The sequence below is a fragment of the Pollicipes pollicipes genome, unplaced genomic scaffold, assembly GCF_011947565.3.
Source record: "Pollicipes pollicipes isolate AB1234 unplaced genomic scaffold, Ppol_2.1 Scaffold_6052;HRSCAF=7182_pilon_pilon_pilon, whole genome shotgun sequence".
NCBI classification, from domain to species: Eukaryota; Metazoa; Arthropoda; class Thecostraca; order Pollicipedomorpha; family Pollicipedidae; genus Pollicipes; species Pollicipes pollicipes.
Window position 1 is genome coordinate 7,652,660 of NW_023596805.1, and position 19,009 is coordinate 7,671,668.

Genomic DNA, 19,009 nt, shown 5'->3' on the forward strand with positions numbered 1-19,009 from the left:
CAGCTTAACGATGCCCCGCCGCATTATTAACGGTTCGTTGCCGAAGCTTTCTCCAACTCCCAATAAATCCAGCGTGTCTGCTAACGGCGCGCTCATAAGAGGGTTACGGCGGATTGGCATACCGACAGTCGGCTTTCAGGTGTTTGCAATTGGTTCAGGGTGTTCTCGTCTCTCTGTACAACAACAAAAAAACACGCGATTCGACGCAAAGAATATCTCATGTTAGTGCAAGTGCACAGAAAAGCTCAAAGGAACCACTCCAATGCATGCAAGCACAACTTTGCTCGCGTTCGACACCAATAAAGATAGTCATAGGTCATAATACCAGGTTAAAAACCAGGCGTATTATACATTTTTCGTTATAGCAGCGCCCTTTAGAAAGTGCACACTTCCGAATAACTGCGACACCATGTGGTACGTGCCTAAGCTCGGCCAAAGCATAAAACTCCGATATTACAGCGGTTATATCACTGGCTATATAACGATGTCCATTTAGGGTGCAATTTCTATTCGTCCGGGTAGGTTTCGCCAAGCATAAATTGGCTCAGATCTTATTTGAAACATCTCCAGAATGCCTTCCCAACACCCCATGATCATATCTATAACACTTCAAATAAGTTCCAGCTCACTTTCTTTCCAGTTGGTATCCGAAGTTGGCACACAATACCATCGCCCCAAATTATGTCCAGTCTACTTGCAGACAATCACCAACGCTCTCATCACCATTAAATTCCCTTCAGATAACGTCCGGCACAACTTCAGGATTCAGATATTCTCAAAATACCCCAGATCATCGCCAGCTTCTCTCCAGATCCCGCGCAGGTCACGCTGTGCCTCGCTCCGGCCTCTTCAGAAGAGCCAGATGCAGCAGACCTGGCCTTTCTTCGGGCAGAAGGCGTTCTTGTGCTGAGGTGCATTGCCACAACTGCGCGGCCGAGTACAATCGCCCCCGAATTGACCACACTTTAACTTGTGGTTTTGATAGTCTGAAGAAGAAACAATGACGTCAGATTTTGAACGCCATGGAGCTGACTATGGGATGAGGAGATTTGTGGTCAGTGCGGGCGTGGCGTTATGCTGGTAAAGGCTGTCTCCCGCTCTGAAGTGATGGTGATGACCATTAACCAGATCACAACATGTCAGCGGCAAATGACGCTTTGGCGTTGACTTACAACACAAGATGGTGGCTGTTCGCTCAGAATATATTCTATCTTATTTGCAAGGTGATATTGGTTGCGGCTCGCTTTAAGTAGAACAAGCACTACATCAGCAAACGCATGCCAGACGGATGATACAAGAATTGTACTTGAATTTCCATTGGCCACTGCACATAGCTGAATAAAAAGGCAAATACAGGTCATATAAAACATGATGTTTCATGCTAACAACAAGTGCATAGCTCGATAGCACTGAGGTAAGTTTGATAAATGACATACTCATGTTGGTTCTCGCAAGCTAGGCTGAGCGTGACATTTTTCGCTACATTTTCACACAAGGACAAAGCATAAGTTACTGATATGCCACACAGAGACATCCCGCTGTTATGTGATATTGAATCTACCGCCAGTAGATCGCAGGCAGTTGCAAAATGTTAGGCACAATGTGATAGCGACTAGATGCGTTGTACAAGTTGAACATTTTGCATGCTTTTGGATTAGTTCCTTATCGTTACTAAGTTGCATAACTTTATATGGTGAAGTTAGTTAATTGCAAGTTACCTTTGAAGCAGCACTCGCGGCCTGCGCCGCAGATGCCCTTGAATGGCTGCTGCCAGTCGGGACAGCCGTTGCTGGCAGTACACTCGCCTCCCGCGGCGACGCATTCGATAGGATTGGTTGGATCAGATGGCGCTGCAAACGTGATGACTGTGTTATAGGTGACGCTGCGGTGGCGGAGATTTTGTTTTGGTGCCCTCGCGACTGTAACCTTGAACTCACGTGCAGAATAAAGGCGATATAAAACTCAAGACATGAAAGTGGGATGTTTCGTTTAGGCCTGTGGGGTATTTAAACAAGAAATGTGTAAGTGGCGAACATATATAACGAATGGCAGAATGACCGGCGCCGTGTGAACTTAGAGGCTCACGTCCAGCTCAGCCGAGAAGGAATGATCAATAACAGTTAGTCATTTCATAACTCATAATCATTACCAGTTTGATTATGACATGAGCTTAGTCCGAAAATTGAGTACTGCTAACATCATACTTAAATATCATCAATTAAGACTGATCACACCGTGATTTGATTAAAAGTAATGGCTCATCAACTAGGGCTAATAGGTAAATGATCATAATGATATAACCAGTTGCCCGAAAATGTGCAGCAAATGTGCATTTCATCAAAAGATTAATGCAGCAGCATTGGTTTTCTCGGCCAAGAGCAGCCAAAATGCGATGAAACGCAAAATTATAAATCATTGCTTTTTTCGATTACAAACAGGATGTCTGCCGGTGCTGCATATAGTGTGCATCTGCAGTAAGACCACCGTCTCGGTACTAGCAAGCATGGGGATCGAAAATCCCATACGTAATGCGCTCAAGTCAAATATGACTCAGCTTCAGGTGGTCCGACACGGAAGCTGATGCGGTCGGACTGAGGCGGCTTTCTACAAAAAACCTGTCAGACGCAATAAACGATTTTTGCACAGACCACCTTCGCACTCCTACCAAGAGGAGAAAATTAACTAACCCCATCCATAATATAGAACACTTAGCCGCCCTTAACAAAACAACCCTTTTTCCATCTGGCCACTGCTACCGTGAACTTGCAGAAACTGACGCTTAAAAGAGAAATTGACTTTGTCCGTGACATTCGTACCAGTGTCTCGTATCCAAAAATGTATTCTGCCGAGACGGTCGCTCTCAGCTGATGGAAAGCTCAAATTGTGATGTTTGTACAAGGTCAGGAGGGGGCAGAAGATTTTAAGCATAATCTCCACGGCACGGCACGGCACGAAAGCCCCATGGAAATGTCAGGAGCATGCTGGGTATAAAACATGAAAATGAGGCCAAGTGGTCTAAAAAAACCGGACAGAAAGGCAAACACGTGCTTCGGTTTTCGGTTAAAAGTAACTATTGGGCATTCACTCCTCCTTTCAAAAACAAGAGCAACAGCCCTTAAAAATACTCACGCCATCCAGCAAGCGCCGGTGTGGCCAGGAAGGCCACCAAAGCCACCAGGGGCACCGCAGCCGTATTCATGTTCGAACTGCCAGACGGCGGCCGCTACGGCAATGCGACGGGCTCTGCCTCCACTAACCTTGAAATAGTGTTTCCACCAGTGACGTCACCGGTCGGCATAGGAGTGACGCATGCCAGTTGGAAAAGCCCGGAACAGCGCACCCGTGGTGAGGACAGCCACGCGCGACGAAAAACAACAAATAAACTCGTTTTGGGTCGCGTTATGTACACACAGAGGTTAAATAATCTTAACGTTGATGAAAAACTCTAGGGCTGAGCACAAAGCAGGAACAGGAAGAGCCTATTTCGCATAGGCGAAGCGTGCGTTTCGCACAACACCACGCATGCAACGCTTAAGCCTATGTAGACATCATCCGGAGGCGCGAAAGGCGAAAATGTGAATTATTCATGGAACTGAAATCCCTATTAGGGATGGGCTTGCGTGACATATAGCACGAGCCTTAGGAGAGATATAGTGCTAGAATAACGTTGCCCACCAATATTCCTGCTTTTAGCGTGCGCCTCGTACGGAAGGACCTTGGGCCGACGCAGACACCCACTGACCGCCACACAAAGGATGTTTTCGCATCGGGCCGCACCTGATGGGAACCGCCTGCCATTGTGCGTCTGTCACGCCGCAACGATGAGCGCGTGCAAGACCGTCATACGTGATGTGATTTTGACCATTGACAACTGAGCTGATCCGACCAATGAAGCGTAGATAGATCTCTTCTGCACTCCTTGACCACTGCTCGTATAGTTGTGTGGCATTCTTTTAGGGCGTGCCTTGTTATGCTGCATTTTTTTGTATGTAATATGAAAGATAACCACTATCTGAAACCGTGATGGTCACCTTGTTGATGGTTTCCAGCATCTGGTTATTGATATTGAAAAAGAGTGAGGTGCCGCACAAGTAAGCGGCATTATCAGCAAACATGTGAGGCATTTTAGCTACACATCTTTTTCACAGTAGTTACAGTTCATAATCTGCTGTTTATTGAAGGTTTTTTTCCTAAAAGGAGATCCTGAAAATTATTCTGAGATTATTCTGAAAACAGCTGACCTTTTTATATGAGAAGGTTAAAATTAATTGACACTAAAGTTTTTTATCCGTATACTACATACGATCCATCGAAATATTTGGGCTAAGCCTCCTGCATTTTGGAGGGTCCTTAGCAGAGCAGCGTGCATTGGTTGCTAGACATTGAGACTGTGTGATTGGAATGCTGATGATGTTTATGCAATACTCGTGTTACCCCAATGGCTTCAGCATTGCCCAACTGGCTTTGCCACATGTTCGTGATCACATTCTGGACTTCTTGTTCCAACACATTATGGTTGATTTGATACTTGAAATCATTGATCCGATTGCATCAGTCAAATTAAAGATGTTTGCCGTTTCTGAGATTGCCAAGCTCTCCATTGCCCCTCCATTCGTTGAGCTGGCGTCAGCAAGACGCAAAAACACGAAGTATTCATCTCCCGTCTGCTCTTTCACACGACGACCCAACGTTACGTAAAAGATATCTGCGTTAAAACGTTATGTGCCTTCGCCGTTAGAGGGTAAGTATACGATGGCGACTTCTACAAATGCCCTTCAGTCATGATCATTCACCGGCTTTTGCCGGCTTCACCTGATGCCACGTCGGGATAACACAGCAGGGGGTGAGGGTGGTAATCGAACACGCCATTGCTGTACTGTTGCTGGAAGTGCCTGAGGTCGTTTGACCCTGGGTACAACTCGGCCACCCAATGCAGCCGGGCATTACCGACAGGCCCACTATTTGCATGGGAAAGACGCACCGCCGGGATATTTACGGTGCGTTGTGAAAGCTGTCTCCAACTCCCAAAAAATCCGGTGTGTTTAGCAACAGCGCGCTCATGTATCGCAGAGTGGCATGCACACATTCGCAATAAATGGTTCCTACATGTTTGCAATCGGTTATATGTGTTTTCATCGCTGCGCACAAAACACACGCGATTCCGTGCCAAGTATATTTTGCGTTCGTGCAAATGTATCAAAAAGTCCACAGGAACCACTCCGGTGCCTGCAAGCACAGCTTCGTTCGCGTTCGGCACCGATGAAGATTGTCACAGATCATAACAGCAGACTAAAAACCAAGAGTGGTCTACTTTCTTCACTACAGCAATGCCCTTTAGAAAGTGCACACAACAGACAACTGCGCCCCCATGCGACGGGAGGCCAGGCCAGACCAAAACATAACAACACAACATTACAGCGATCGTCACGCTGGATGTATAGCAACATCGGCTTAAGGTATAGTTTTTTCACAGGGGATTTTCGCTAAATAAAATGGCTCAGATCATATTTGAAACATCTCCAGGATGCCTTTATCTCAAGCCACGATCATATCTGCACGATTTGAATATAATTTCAGGACCAAGCTTCAGCTGGCACTAGAAGTTCGCAGCTAATACGATCACCCCCAAATAATTTCCAGTCCACTTGCAGACAACTACCAGAGTTAAGATCACCATCAAATTCTCTTCAGATTTCGTCCGGCACAACTCCAGATTTCAGATCTTCTCCAAAATACCCCAGATCATCGCCAGCTGCTCTCCAGATCCCGCGCAGGCCACGCTGTGTGTCGCTCTAGTCTCTTCAGAAAACCCAGACACAGCAGACCTGGCTCTTCTTCGGGCAGTAGGCGTTCTTGTGCTGAGGTCCGTTGCCGCACTTACCCGCCAAAGTACATTCGCCGCCGAACAAATCACACCGTAGCCTGTGGTTACTTAAGTCTGAAGAAGAAACGATGAGGTGAGATTTTGAACGCCACGGAGCTAACCATGGGAGCGGGGATTTGTGGTCAGTGCGGGCGTGGCGTTATGCTGCTGAAGGCTGTCGCTCGCTCTGAAGTGATGATGACGACACTTGACCAGAACACAACATCTCAGCGGCAAACGGCGCTTTGGTTTTGACTTACAATACAAGATGATTGCGGTTCTTTCAGAACCTATTCTGCCTTATTTGTAAGGTGATATCAGTTACGGCTCAGTTTTAGTAGAACAAGCACCACAACAGCAAACGCTTGTCAGACTGATGTCGCAAGAATTGCACTTGAATTACCATTGGCCACTGCCTATAGGTTCTTGCAAGTTAGGTGAGCGTGACATTTTTCGCAGCATTTCCACACAAGGACAGGACCCAAATTACTGATATGCCACTAAAATTACAAACATCACCCGTGTTAAATGAGATTGAATCCGCTATCAGTAGATTATGATCAGTTACAAGATGTTAGTTACGATATGTTAGTCACCATATGTTGTGTTGTACAACATATCCTATTCGCATGCTATTGGTCAGTTTCTGTTCGTTATAAAGTTGCATGAAGTTAGTTAGTACAGTTAACTAATTGCAAGTTACCTTTGAAGCAGCACTCGCGGCCTGCGCCGCAGATGCCCTTGAATGGCTGCTGCCAGTCGGGGCAGTCGTTGCTGGCAGCGCACTCGCCTCCCGCGGCGACGCACTCGGCAGGATTGGTCGGGTCAGATGGCGCTGCGAACGTGATAACTGCGTTATAGGTGTCGCTGCGGACGTGGTATCTGCGTTATAGGTGACGCTGCGGAGGTGGAGATTTCATTTCGAGGCGCTCACAGCCTCACGCTTGAACGCACGTGTAAAATCCAGGCGATATAGAAGTAGTCAAGACATGAAAGTATAAATGTGCCTTTGGCTGCCTGCAGAGTGTGTGTGCAGAGTATTTAAACAAGAAATGTGTAAGTGACGAACATATATAGCAAATGGCAGAACGACCAGGCGCCGTGTGAACTCAGAGGCTCGTCTCGAGCTGAGCCGACGCGGAATGATCAACAACGACTAATCACTTCGGTTAATAATGAGTATTAGCAGCTTAATAGTAACACAGGTTTAGTATCATGATTTGATACTACTAGCACTATACATAGTATTAACTGAGATCAATGACACCGTGATTTGATTAAAAGTAATGGTGCACCAACTAAGGTTGATAAGTAAATGATCAGTAACGAGGTACCAAGTTGCTACGAAATGTACAACAAAAATGCACTACATCAGCAAACCGATGTCAACAGCATTGGTGTTAGCGGCTAACAGCGGCCAAAATGCGATGACATGCAAAATTCTAAATCATTGCTTTTCTCGATTAGAAACAGGATGTCTGCCGGTGCTGCATATAGTGTGCATCCTGCAGTAACACCACCGTCTCGGTACTGGCAAGCATGGGATGGAAAATCCAATACGCAATGCGTTCAAGTCAAATATGACGCAGGTTCAGCGGGCCCGACACGGAAGCTGATACGGTCGGGACTGAGGCGGCTTTCCACAAAAAAACCTGTCAGACGCAATTCAGTACCGATGTCTGCACAGACCACCTTCGGAAGTCTCGTGAAGATGAGACAGTTAATAAACCCCATCCACCATAAAGCACACTTAGCCGTCCTTAACAAAACAAGCCTTCTTTTCCGTATGGCCGCTGTTGCCCTGGAGTTGTAGAAACTGGCACTTAAAAGAGAAATTGGCTCTGTCCATGACATGTATACCAGCGCCCCACATCACCAAAGTCTATGCTGCCGAAACGGTCACTCTGAAGCTGATGTAATGTCAAAATTTTGTTGTTTGTAAAACATCGGGAGGGCGCCAAAGATTTCAAGCATAATCTCCAAGGCACGGCACGGCACGAAAGCCTCATGGAAATATCAGGGGCATGCTGGGTATAAAACATGAAAAAAGGGTCACGTGGTCTAAAAAATCGGGCGGAAAGGCAAACACGTGCTTCGGTTTTTGGGCGAGGGCTTTTATTAAGTCCCATTCCTCCTTTCAAAAACAAGAGCGGCTGTTCTATAGAATACTCACGCCATGCAGCAAGCGCCGATGTGGCCAGGAAGGCCACCAAAACCACCAGGGGCACCACAGCGGTATTCATGTTCGAACTGCCAGACGGTGGCCGCTGCGGCAATGTGACGGGCTCTGCCTCCACTGATCCTTAAATATTGTTTACACCAGTGACGTCACGGGCCGGCATAGGGGTGATGCATGTCCGTTGGGAAAGCCTGGAAGAGAGCACCTGTGTCGAGGACAGCCGCGCACGACAAAAAAAAACTCGCTTTAGGCTGAGGTACGTACACACAGAGGTTAAATGAAAACCTTGAGGCTTTTTATAAACGAGAGCACAAAGTAGTAGAAGGAGCACAGGCAGAGCATCAAGCAGAAGAAGGAAGAGTGCATTTCACATAAGCGAAGCATGCCTTTCGCACAACATAACGTGTGCAACGTGCAAACCCATGCAAACATGATCTGAAGGCAAAACAGGCAAAAGCGTTTATCGTTCACGGAATTGAAATCACTTTTAGCGTTTGGTTTTCTTGGCGTCGGCATCAGCCTTGGGGTCGAAAAAACGCTCGTTTCACGTTATAACGCAGGATAACGTTATTTGCCAAAAGATTTACTTAAAACTTGCGCCTCGGACAGACGGAGCCTGCACCTACGCGGACGCTCACTAACCGTCGCACAAAGGGCGTTTTCGCATCGGGTCGCAGCTGCTTGGAACCGCCTGCCATTTACCCGTCATGCCAGACAGAACACTAAGCGCGTTTAAGACCCCCGTACGTGATGTGATTCTGACCACTGACTACTGATCTGATCCGACCCAAAGTGCATAAATAGATCTCTTTGAACTCTGACTTTTGTTCGCATAATGTTACGGTATGCTTTTAGAGTGCGCCTTTTTATCGTGCACATTTTAGTATGCAATTTGAAACATGACCATGATCAGAAAACCGTAATAGCAGCCTTGTGGATGGTTTCCAATACACTGATGACGTTATTGATATTGATACATAGAAAAGTGCCCAGCCGAGCATGTGAGCGGCAATATAGGCCGAAAAGTGTTCAATTTTAGGCTGATCTTTTTCACGGTAGTCGCATCTCAAAATCTGCTGCGTATTGAGGGTTTTCGTTTTTTAGGTAGGAACATCTTGGCAGTGTACACGAACTTTGCAGTCCCCGTGCTTTTGTCAAAAATCGTGCGTTGGCTTCTCGGGCCACCATTGATTAAGGAAAAACGGCAATTAATTTCTCTGATGAAAGCCGGATGGTTTACTATTTTTTAATTGTATGAAGTACACAAAATTCTGAGTTTTCACGAAGACGTAGGTTTCTATCGGGTTAAAACTGGAAGCCATTTCTCATCTACAAAATAATTTTAGGATTGACCGGCTGTGAAAAAACATTCCTTACTTTGACAACAGGAAAGCAAATAAAAGTAGCCGAAATCCGGGGACAAATCTTAATTTCAGGTACGTTATGTTAAATGGACCGGCTCAGTATCTTACGCCGAAACGGCGGAATAATATCTTAAATGCATCTTAAGATACTACCCTAAAGAAACATATCGTATTTCTATCAAATGGAGCACCTAGCATCTTAGGCGGAAGCTAGTGCCTGCTAGCAAAACCTCCTGTGATGAGTTCAGGGTTTTCATGCTGAGTTATCGATCTTCAGTATACAAAGACATATTAGTTAAATCACGTTGTAGAACAAGCATTGGCTTCATTGACAAGCACTCCATCGGCGTAAAAACTGCAGTGCAACGAACATTTGCTCTTTGATGTCGTGTAACCGGTACTCAATTGTGTACGGGGTTTGGTGACTCGCCGCAAGACCTACAGAGTCATAATGCCGAGAAATCAAGAGCTGAAGGCCTGTGTTGTATTTATCAAACCACTCACGACCTCATAGGTTGTCAGGTTTTTGTCCTGTCAATGACCCTCGAACTGGCCGGCTGTCCTACACCAACAAAACATGCGTTGGGCCTCGGGGTAACGCGGCATGCGGGCAGGACGGTACAGGAGCCAGAGAGTCATTGATACCGGTTCAGCCCCGCATGCATGCCCTCAGCCTCCCGCAGCGCCCTCCCCCTCCCCCCCCCCCCTCTCTCTCTCTCTCTCTCGTCCTCTCCTCACTCCTCTCTCCTCTCCTCGTCTCATCTCTCTCTCTCTCATCCTCTCATCTCTCTCTCTCTCTCTCTCTCTCTCTCTCTCTCTCTCTCTCTCTCTCTCTCTCTCTCTCTCTCTCCTCTCTCTCTCTCTCTATCCTCTCTCTCTCTCTCTCTCTCGCTCTCTCTCCTCTCTGTCTCTCCTCTGTCTCTCTCTGTCTCTCTCTCTCTCTCTCTCTCTCTCTCTCTCTCTCTCTCTCTCTCTCTCTCTCTCTCTCTCTCTCTCTCCCTCTCTCTCTTTCTCTCTCTCCCCCTCTCTCCCTCTCTCCCTGCCTTTTTTTTCTTTCTTTTCTCAACAGGTCAGAATCGACCCGTTACATCATCCCACGGAAGACGTCACAGGACCAGTGACGTTCGTTGACCCTCGCCGCTTGAGCCCACCGTGCACCGACAGAGCGACCATCCCGAACTGTTTGCTACAATACATTTTAGGATTTAGCAGTTGATCCGGATTTAGCAAACCGGCGACCCTCACCGTCTGAGCCCTGTCTCCGACAGCTGTTATTCCCCATGATTAACCGGTGTACTTGGCTGTCCTCTGGCGTTGTGAAAGCACTGTCTCTCCACTATGAGGCTGGTTGGACATTGTTGTACCGTGGTCTAGCGCGGTGTTAGGTGTTAACCTGAGATCGTAAGGACTGCTGCATGACGTCCCAGCCGCCAATCCGAGCCCTTCTCGTCTCTGTGTGACGTCATCAGTTATGACGTCGTATGTGAAGCATGTGGCGAACAAAACAAACCATGAACTAGTCGGTTTCCATGCCAGATACCGCAGCTTTTGGGGCTTTATAAAGATATAGTTGTGGATATCTCCTTGCGTCCCGCCATCTGTCTATCTTAGCAAAGCACACCACAACAAAGTGAAACGATCTCCTCAAGCTGGCGGTCAGTGGCTCTCAAATATGATGTTTGACATTCACGGAGTCACAGGAATAACAAACATGACAATAAGGAGGAAAACATGCTGTACGCATACAAGACTAGAACTTAGGATTCGGCTTACCTAACCCCACTAGCATCGAGAGAAGTAAGAATGTCTCGGTGGGTCGCCTGTCAAAAGAATGCTTCCATTTGTTGCACGACTCCCGAAACTTAGTTGTTTCACAAAAGCGAAATGGTGCGTTCAATTCAACCAAATTCTCCTGTTCCTGTCATGAGATCTCACCAAATGTAATGTATCCGGGAGTCCGTAATTCTGTAAATTGCTGGAAAAGGCGTGCATTTAATGTGCTCCAAAGTGATCACGCGCGCGACCGCTTCTGTGTCGTCATCTTGGCCGGAATGCAACTAAGACGCTTCCTTGGTGGAAGCCCGCTATTCGGTACCCGTGGTGTTCATGCACCGTGCACGGTCATGCACATTGACGCCTTCCATTGGACCCTCTGCAGAACCTGGCACAAGCTACCTCGCTAACCGCCAGTTTACACGCTGGCATCGGGTCACCTCAACAAACAGGTTTCATCAGGCAGCACGGTTTACAAGCGAATACACAATGAACTCATGTGTCCTGGCAACAATGAGCTAGGCCTACGTCACTGTTCTGGAAACGTAAATCATCCGTTGTTGCAGCGTGATCGGTGCGCTGGCTTGCTCTGGGGTGGTTTTCATGGGGCGGGCTGAAATGGCAGAGAGGATGAAACGATCACCATCCAACTAAGTGTGGACAGGACTAGTTATAATGTGCGTGGTTATGTACAATGACACATCCACCATACAAAATCCTCCACTCTCGGTACCTGTCGGTGAACTTCTCGTGTTGACCAATGACGTCACTGGCTCCCGGGGATATAGTTTCGCAAAATGAGTCATGGGGAAGGGGATGAACAGCGAAGATCACTCAACCCACCCCCGAAATACGTGTGCTGTCTGGTTGAGTGTGAACCTCGCGCACCGCCGGCCGGGCCGTGCCGGGACTTAGCGACAGCGGTATCAAGAGTGATTCTGTGCCATGGATGGCGAGCTACCCACACTTCACACACTTGGCACACTTCCGGTCCGCGGCGGGCGGTAACACCCGATGGCTTCATCTTCCAGTGCCCGCGTCTGGCGGCACTGGGCGGCGTCTCTACCGAGCAGCTCTCCGGCATCGTCACGATGAAGTGAAGTGGACTTGTTCTGCAAGTTGCGGAGGGCACCATCAACCAAACGAATGCGACCTCTCTGCCTAAAAGAACGTGCTTGGGAAATGGGCCCCAGGCCCGGACCGACGCGGAGCACTGTCGGTGCCTGCACTGTCGGTGAGCACTGTTAGCACTGCCGGTGCCTGATCGACATAGAAATCCTCATCGAATCAGGGTCCGATCGGCGCACCGGGCCCATCTAACAAGGTCTTGAGTGGCCGGCTCAGCGGGACGGGAGACCTAAATACGACCTCCGACCGCTCCTCCGGCGCCCTTAAAAATCGGGTTTTAATCGTCTGTCCCGTGAGGCCCTGAGGACTCTCGGGACCTGACGAAGGGGCGGGGGGGAGTACGTGCTCACTGTGTTCCTTCCCGGAGTGCGCTACTTTCCGCATACCCACCCACTACTTCTTCTTAATCAGGTATGCCGACCACGCAGCCCACCCGTTTGCAGCTGGTCCAATACTCAAGCTTTTCTAAAATTTGAACATTTTTTTACAAACAAACTTATCTTGCTTCATAATCGATAAGAATAGTGTGAACAGAGTTGGTTGTGAATGGCAAAAATTGCAAGTAATGAGAACTTGAATTTATTTTTGAAACGACTACCGAACAACTTTTTTTTAAAACATCTGAACCCATAGCGCTGCCAACACCAAGTAATTTTCGCAACCTCGGTTCCCAAAGCAGCCGGTCATCCGTTTCAAATAGGTAGCGTATTACTTTATATATCATCAAATGATATTATTATCAAATTATTATATATTATCAAATAGGTAACGTAAAAATCCGACGCAACACCCACTTGGGCATTTTGAAGCGATTAAATCAGCCAGGCCATGACCAAATAGTTCTTGAAAGCTCCATGTAACAAAATGCCATAAGACGAGTTAGATTCGCTGCCTTGCGTGGAAATTGGTGTATGTATGGGAAATGGTACTATAATGATACAATACATTACAAAAAGGAGGCAAGTTTGCAATATCCACAACGGGAGATGAAATGGTATCAAATTCATTTTTAATGACTATTAACACCCCTGAAACTTCTCGACCTGGGTGATCTCCCGACCACATTCTACACCAGACACACCTGAAAAAGAATTTGGTCTCCCTGTATTGGACGGGCTGCCCAACGACGCCTGTTCTCAGGCGCGATCCCACTACTGCCCGACACGGGTACTTTTGGCTGCTCGGTCGCCCGCCTGGCCCAGTACGCACCTCCTTAGACAACCTGGCGACCCCGGACTTCTCCGGGGGCCCCATATTGATGCCAGGCTTAGTGCGGACACCCGATCGACACAGAGCGCCGCAGGGCAGGACTCCCGTCCTCAAGAGATCCACAAATCCATGCCTCCGAGTCGCCGGATTACAGGAGCACGCCACAACTCCCAGCGACCAATGGCGGGCAGCGGTGCCGGGCAGTGGATCAAGTAACCTGGCGTACCTGTTACACGCCGTCGCAGATACCCTTCCTGATAATGGAAGCCTCACCGTGATTTACATGGCGGTGTTGCACTTGTCATGGAACTTCTACGAAAGGATGGCGATTTGTGGAAATCAAAAGAAGGGAAGGACAGGCGGCCTAACAATCTAACCTAAAAACTTGTGCTTATCAGCGGATTTGCCGCCACTCCATTGAGCGCAACGGGGATGCTCGAGGTCATGATTATGAAAAGAGCAAGCAGCAAAAGTTTCGTGATATATTGCAATATGGCCAGAGCACGGGAAATCCGTTTTGTTTCAAGATTATATCATTTCTAGCTTAAAATACAAAAACATGTCACAAAAAGGATAACTTCTTAATCACGCTTTTCACACGCTGGTCAATCTCAGCCAAAATCAGATTTGATTCGAAAAGATTTTTACCAACGTCATAACAGCAATGCATGTCAATGATGAATAATCTATGAAAGGAACTAACGTACACCAGGCGAACAACACATAGGATGAAGATCACATTAGTGGTGACCACAAGTGGAATGGGGCATGTGCATGCTGCCTTGATGAAACACATTTGCTTAGCTCTGGTCTGCGTTGACAAATAATCATAGCGCTGGCAATTTTCATCTTAGCGAAATTTTTGTCATCACGTAAACATTTCAGTCTAAGTTTTCATAGCTTGCATTCCTGGATGCTCTCGTGACGGTGGATCCAAACCTTAAATGTAATGTAATTCCAAATTTCAATGGGTTTGTTGTGTGTAGATGAACATTGTTCAGAGCGGAGATTTTTGTTCAAAAGGATTGTCTAGGATGGAAAATGCGCCGTTTAGAATATTGCTAGGTTGCGACCTGTTTCAGGTTAAAAAAAAAACTGACAAAGTGGGAACGTAAGAGTTGTCTCAGTTGTTCTGTTTTTCCGCTGTTATGTCATGATACTTTTTCATTATTCTCATGATAATCAGCGTAAATTCACTTCATTTCAATGATCAATGACATTCATTTCTGTCCTTTTCGTCATTAAATAAACCTCTTCTTCAATATTACGGTAATTATTGTTTTGAAATGGCTCCCAGAGAAACAAAGCTTTCTACATTAAAAGATTCCTGCATGTTTTGCGGTACTTTAAGACAACTATTTCGGTGCCCAAACCAACATTGTGGGCACAATATTTGCCTGGGAAGGAGGACTGGGAAACGGTAACCATGCTTCCGAGTAGAAGGAGAGAGTGCGGACAAAACTTTGTTACACGATGTTTTTAGATTCCAGGGAGTAGATATAATGGACAATTTGGTCGACTTTGGCGATTTAATTTCTAAAGAGCTGAACAGCGGTCGTTTCAATATGATGCCACACTCGCCACCCGTTACTTGTATACAGCAGCTATCGGCGGTTGTCCTGTCCCCTCCAACATGGCGCGTTGGGCCACGGTTCATGACTCACAACTATGGAACCTGCAGGCCAAAACGTGTGCACACCACTCGGAAAATAGATTATATCAGACTGATGAAGCTTTCAAATACCACATCGATTCATCCGATTGTAGAGGATATATCCCGTCATTCAACCTACCTGGAAGAGACACCTGTAAAGAATTTGGTCTCCCTGTATTGGACGGGCTGCCCAACGACGCCTGTTCTCAGGGCGCGATCCCACTACTGCCCGACACGGGTACTTTTGGCTGCTCGGTCGCCCGCCTGGCCCAGTACGCACCTCCTTAGACAACCTGGCGACCCCGGACTTCTCCGGGGGCCCCATATTGATGCCAGGCTTAGTGCGGACACCCGATCGACACAGAGCGCCGCAGGGCAGGACTCCCGTCCTCAGGAGATCCACAAATCCACGCCTCCGAGTCGCCGGATTACAGGAGCACGCCACAACTCCCAGCGAGCGACGGCGGGCAGCGATGCCGGGCAGTGGATCACGTGACCTGGTGTACCTGTTACAGGCGGTCGCACGTGCATTTACTGATAATGGAAGCTCCACCATAATATGCATGGCAGATGTTGCAGTTGTCATGGATGTTCCACAAAAGGATGCCGATTTGTGGGAATGAAAAGAGAGCAAGAACCGTCAGCCTAGCAATCTAACCTCCTAAAACTTGCGTTTCTCAGTAGAGCTGCTTCTTGAGCGAAACGCTAAGGTTTGATGTCATGGTCAAGAAAAGTACAAGCAGCAGAAGTCCGACGATATCTTGCAATCGCGCCAAAGCATGGGACATACGTTTTGCCTCAGGGTTATGCCGTTTTCAGTTTGTAATACAAGAACATGTCACAAAGTTGCCAAATTTCAAATCGCGTGTTTTTCGTATGGTCGTCATCCTCAGCGAAAAAAGGTTTGGCTGTGAAAGTTATTTAATAACGCCACAGCTGCGGTATGCATATATATATATATATATATATATATATATATATATATATATATATATATATATATATATATATCAATGATGAACGGTCATATGGGACTAACTAACGTACACGATGTAAACAACGTATAGGATGAAGCTTACATTAGTGGTGATCACAAGCAGACTGGGAGATACATTTTGCCTTGATGAAACACGTCTGCTTAGGTCTCGTCTGCGTCGACAAACAACCACAGCGATGTTATTCCGCATTTCAGCGACATTTTTGCCATCATGCAAATCTTTCAGTGTGAGTTTTCTACAACTGGCACTCCTGAACACTCTAGTGACGGTGGATTCAACTTTCAAATGTAGTGTAATTCCAAACTCCAATGGGGTTCTAGTGTCGTCGGTGAACATTGTTCGGAGCTGAAATTTAGGCTCAAAAAGATTTCCTGGGGCGAAAAACACGTCGCTTAGAATATTACCAGTTTGATAGATATTGCTACGTTGAAAAAGTGACAAAGTGGGGCATGAAATTTGCTAAGGTTTTTCTGTTGTTCCGCTGTTATGATGTCATGAGACTTTTTCACTATTCTCATGATAATCAGTATTTAGTTCGCCCCATTTTGATAAAAATTATATCCATTTTCCCATTTTTTGGTCATCAACTACTCCTTTCCTTCCGCAGCACGGTAATCGTGGTCTTGAGATAACTCCCAGAAAAGCAACGCTTTCTGTGATATGTAACGATTATTAACATGTTCTGCAGTACTCTAGGACAAATATTCCGGCGCCCAAATGAACATTGCTACCCGACATGTACCTACCTGGAGAGGAGGACTAGAATACGACAACCCTGCTTCCAGGCAGAAGTGGGACTGTGCGGGCACAGCGCTGTTACACCATGTTTTTAGACTCTGAGCTGTAGTGATTAGAGACGGCTTGGTTGACTTTTGCGATTGAATTTCTAACGTGCTGAACAGCCAGGCGTGAAAAGGCTTCTGGTTTACCGGATGTGATAGGTGACAGAACCTGACACTTTTTGCGACCAATTGGCGACAAAATTGCGAAATTGCGAAAGTGCAAAGCAATTTCAACAGATAGACAATATTTCGACTTACTATTCTAAGCAGACAAAACTCAAAACTCGTTAACACGTGCAGCGTGAGCATGTGTAGAACGCATGTACACATAGTAGCTTTAATAAGAAGAGTTTGAGCAGGTGTCAGAAATATACTACAAACTATACCATATCAGTGTTGACGTCCCAGATCAGCGGTTACACAGTACTTTTCCAATGCCCCTCAGATCAGTCTTTTCACAGATGTACAGTCAAGACTCACTTCACATACAAAACAGCATGAAATACCGAATACTTAGGCTTGTTACTACTCGTAAGGATCGTGGCTGGCAACAGCATCTAGCGACGAATGTGATCAGTTCGCTACGCAGCGTTTTAAAGTGTCGTGCCATTTAAGACAGATAGGCTTGAACGCTTACCACGCGCTAGCGCATTGAATTCAGTGCATGGCTGTGAACTGCTGTTGGTTGTGTTCATGTCGTGAGAAGCTGACTGGCTAAAAGAACGTAGCTAGTCGTCAGATTTTTAACGTAATAGCGTTGATAAGCCCTGTGATCCAGTAGGATTGTTAATTGTGGATACCTGAGAGCTTTCTGCTGCTGAGGAGAACAGCAGCTTTGAGGTAAGAGGCTGAGCATCACTGGTGTAGGCCTCTCACATTCCCCGTTGCACCTCTGAGTCAGCGTACTGATCGGTGAACAGGCGTGATATAAAACCCTTTCTATTGTCGTCATATTGCATGTGAAGATAAATGAAGGTGCTAGAGGTGTTGAAAAATGTTGCTGGCGTCTGTTGATATCCATATTGCAAAGATTCCGCTTTAAATGATTGGGATCATGTTAGAGGATGTGCTCGGTAATGATTATGCGAAGATGGTGAAGATAGCCCTACGCTTTCATCTGATCGTACGATGATGTCACAAAACCAAGTGACATTATTGTCAGGTGCTTGCAGAACTACGCTATCCGTAAATGTAGGACTACAGAGATGCAGTTTTCAAAAAATACGTAGGGTTCAGGAATGGAGTGATCGGGGCAGGAAAAAATGTCTGAGCCTTCCTCCGAAATGCACCTAAAACAGTTTTCTCCATAGGTTCGACGCAGTTTCTTTTCGCAGTTGGGAGCAGGGGTGTGGGTTCTCGAAATCTCGTTTGGGCGCTGAACCCTAACAAATATGATCAATGAAAAGTAATACCCAAAATAGTAAGTAAAATAGGGATATGCGTCCATGGATAGGAGGCACATTCCCCTCTTACTAAATGAACAGGGAACTGCACGCCTCTGGGCTGTTTATGTTAAGTATGTATTTATCTGATAATTCTATCACTTAAGTCTGAGTCATCATTCAGTGTTTGATGTCCAGCAAATGATCTTAAGTACCAATGAACTCCCGAAACCAAAATGTTTGATACTTATGCTGCACTGCATTGAAGTTGTATTGAATTTGTGGTTTATCGCATTTAGAATTATACTGTAGTGGTTTCCGACAGATTTGGCCCCAGGCGACAAGTAAGCCGGTTCCGAATTTTGTCTGCGACAGAAAAGGTGCTTTCTCAAATCTATGAACAGCCATTGTTCAATATTATGCTACACCCGTCATCCGTTGTGAACATACAGTTATTGACGTTCGTCCAGTTCGGCCACGGTTCATGACTCAGAACCATGAAAACGGCGAGCTAAAATGCGTGCAGACCATCCGGAAGATAGATCATATCAGAATTCATGAAGTCTTTCATTACCACACCGATTAAAATGATTATGAAGAGAATCTTCTACCACCCAATGCACTTGTAAAAAGCAACTGAAAAGAATTTGGTCTCCCTGTATTTGGACGGGCTGCCC

At 46.4% G+C, this 19,009-nt stretch overlaps 2 long non-coding RNA genes across 2 annotated transcripts; both read right to left on the reverse strand.

The window, feature by feature from the left end:
- Positions 1–255: 255 nt before the first annotated feature.
- LOC119104436 (uncharacterized) lies at positions 256–3,229 on the reverse strand. The gene is made up of 3 exons (XR_005094923.1): positions 3,130–3,229; positions 1,719–1,850; positions 256–986 (listed from the first exon to the last, which is right to left on the reverse strand). It is a non-coding gene; the product is annotated as an uncharacterized LOC119104436 (long non-coding RNA).
- Positions 3,230–5,171: 1,942 nt separating this feature from the next.
- LOC119104437 (uncharacterized) lies at positions 5,172–9,113 on the reverse strand. Its single transcript, XR_005094924.1, has 4 exons — positions 8,685–9,113; positions 8,037–8,233; positions 6,567–6,698; positions 5,172–5,938 (listed from the first exon to the last, which is right to left on the reverse strand). It is a non-coding gene; the product is annotated as an uncharacterized LOC119104437 (long non-coding RNA).
- Positions 9,114–19,009: the final 9,896 nt, after the last annotated feature.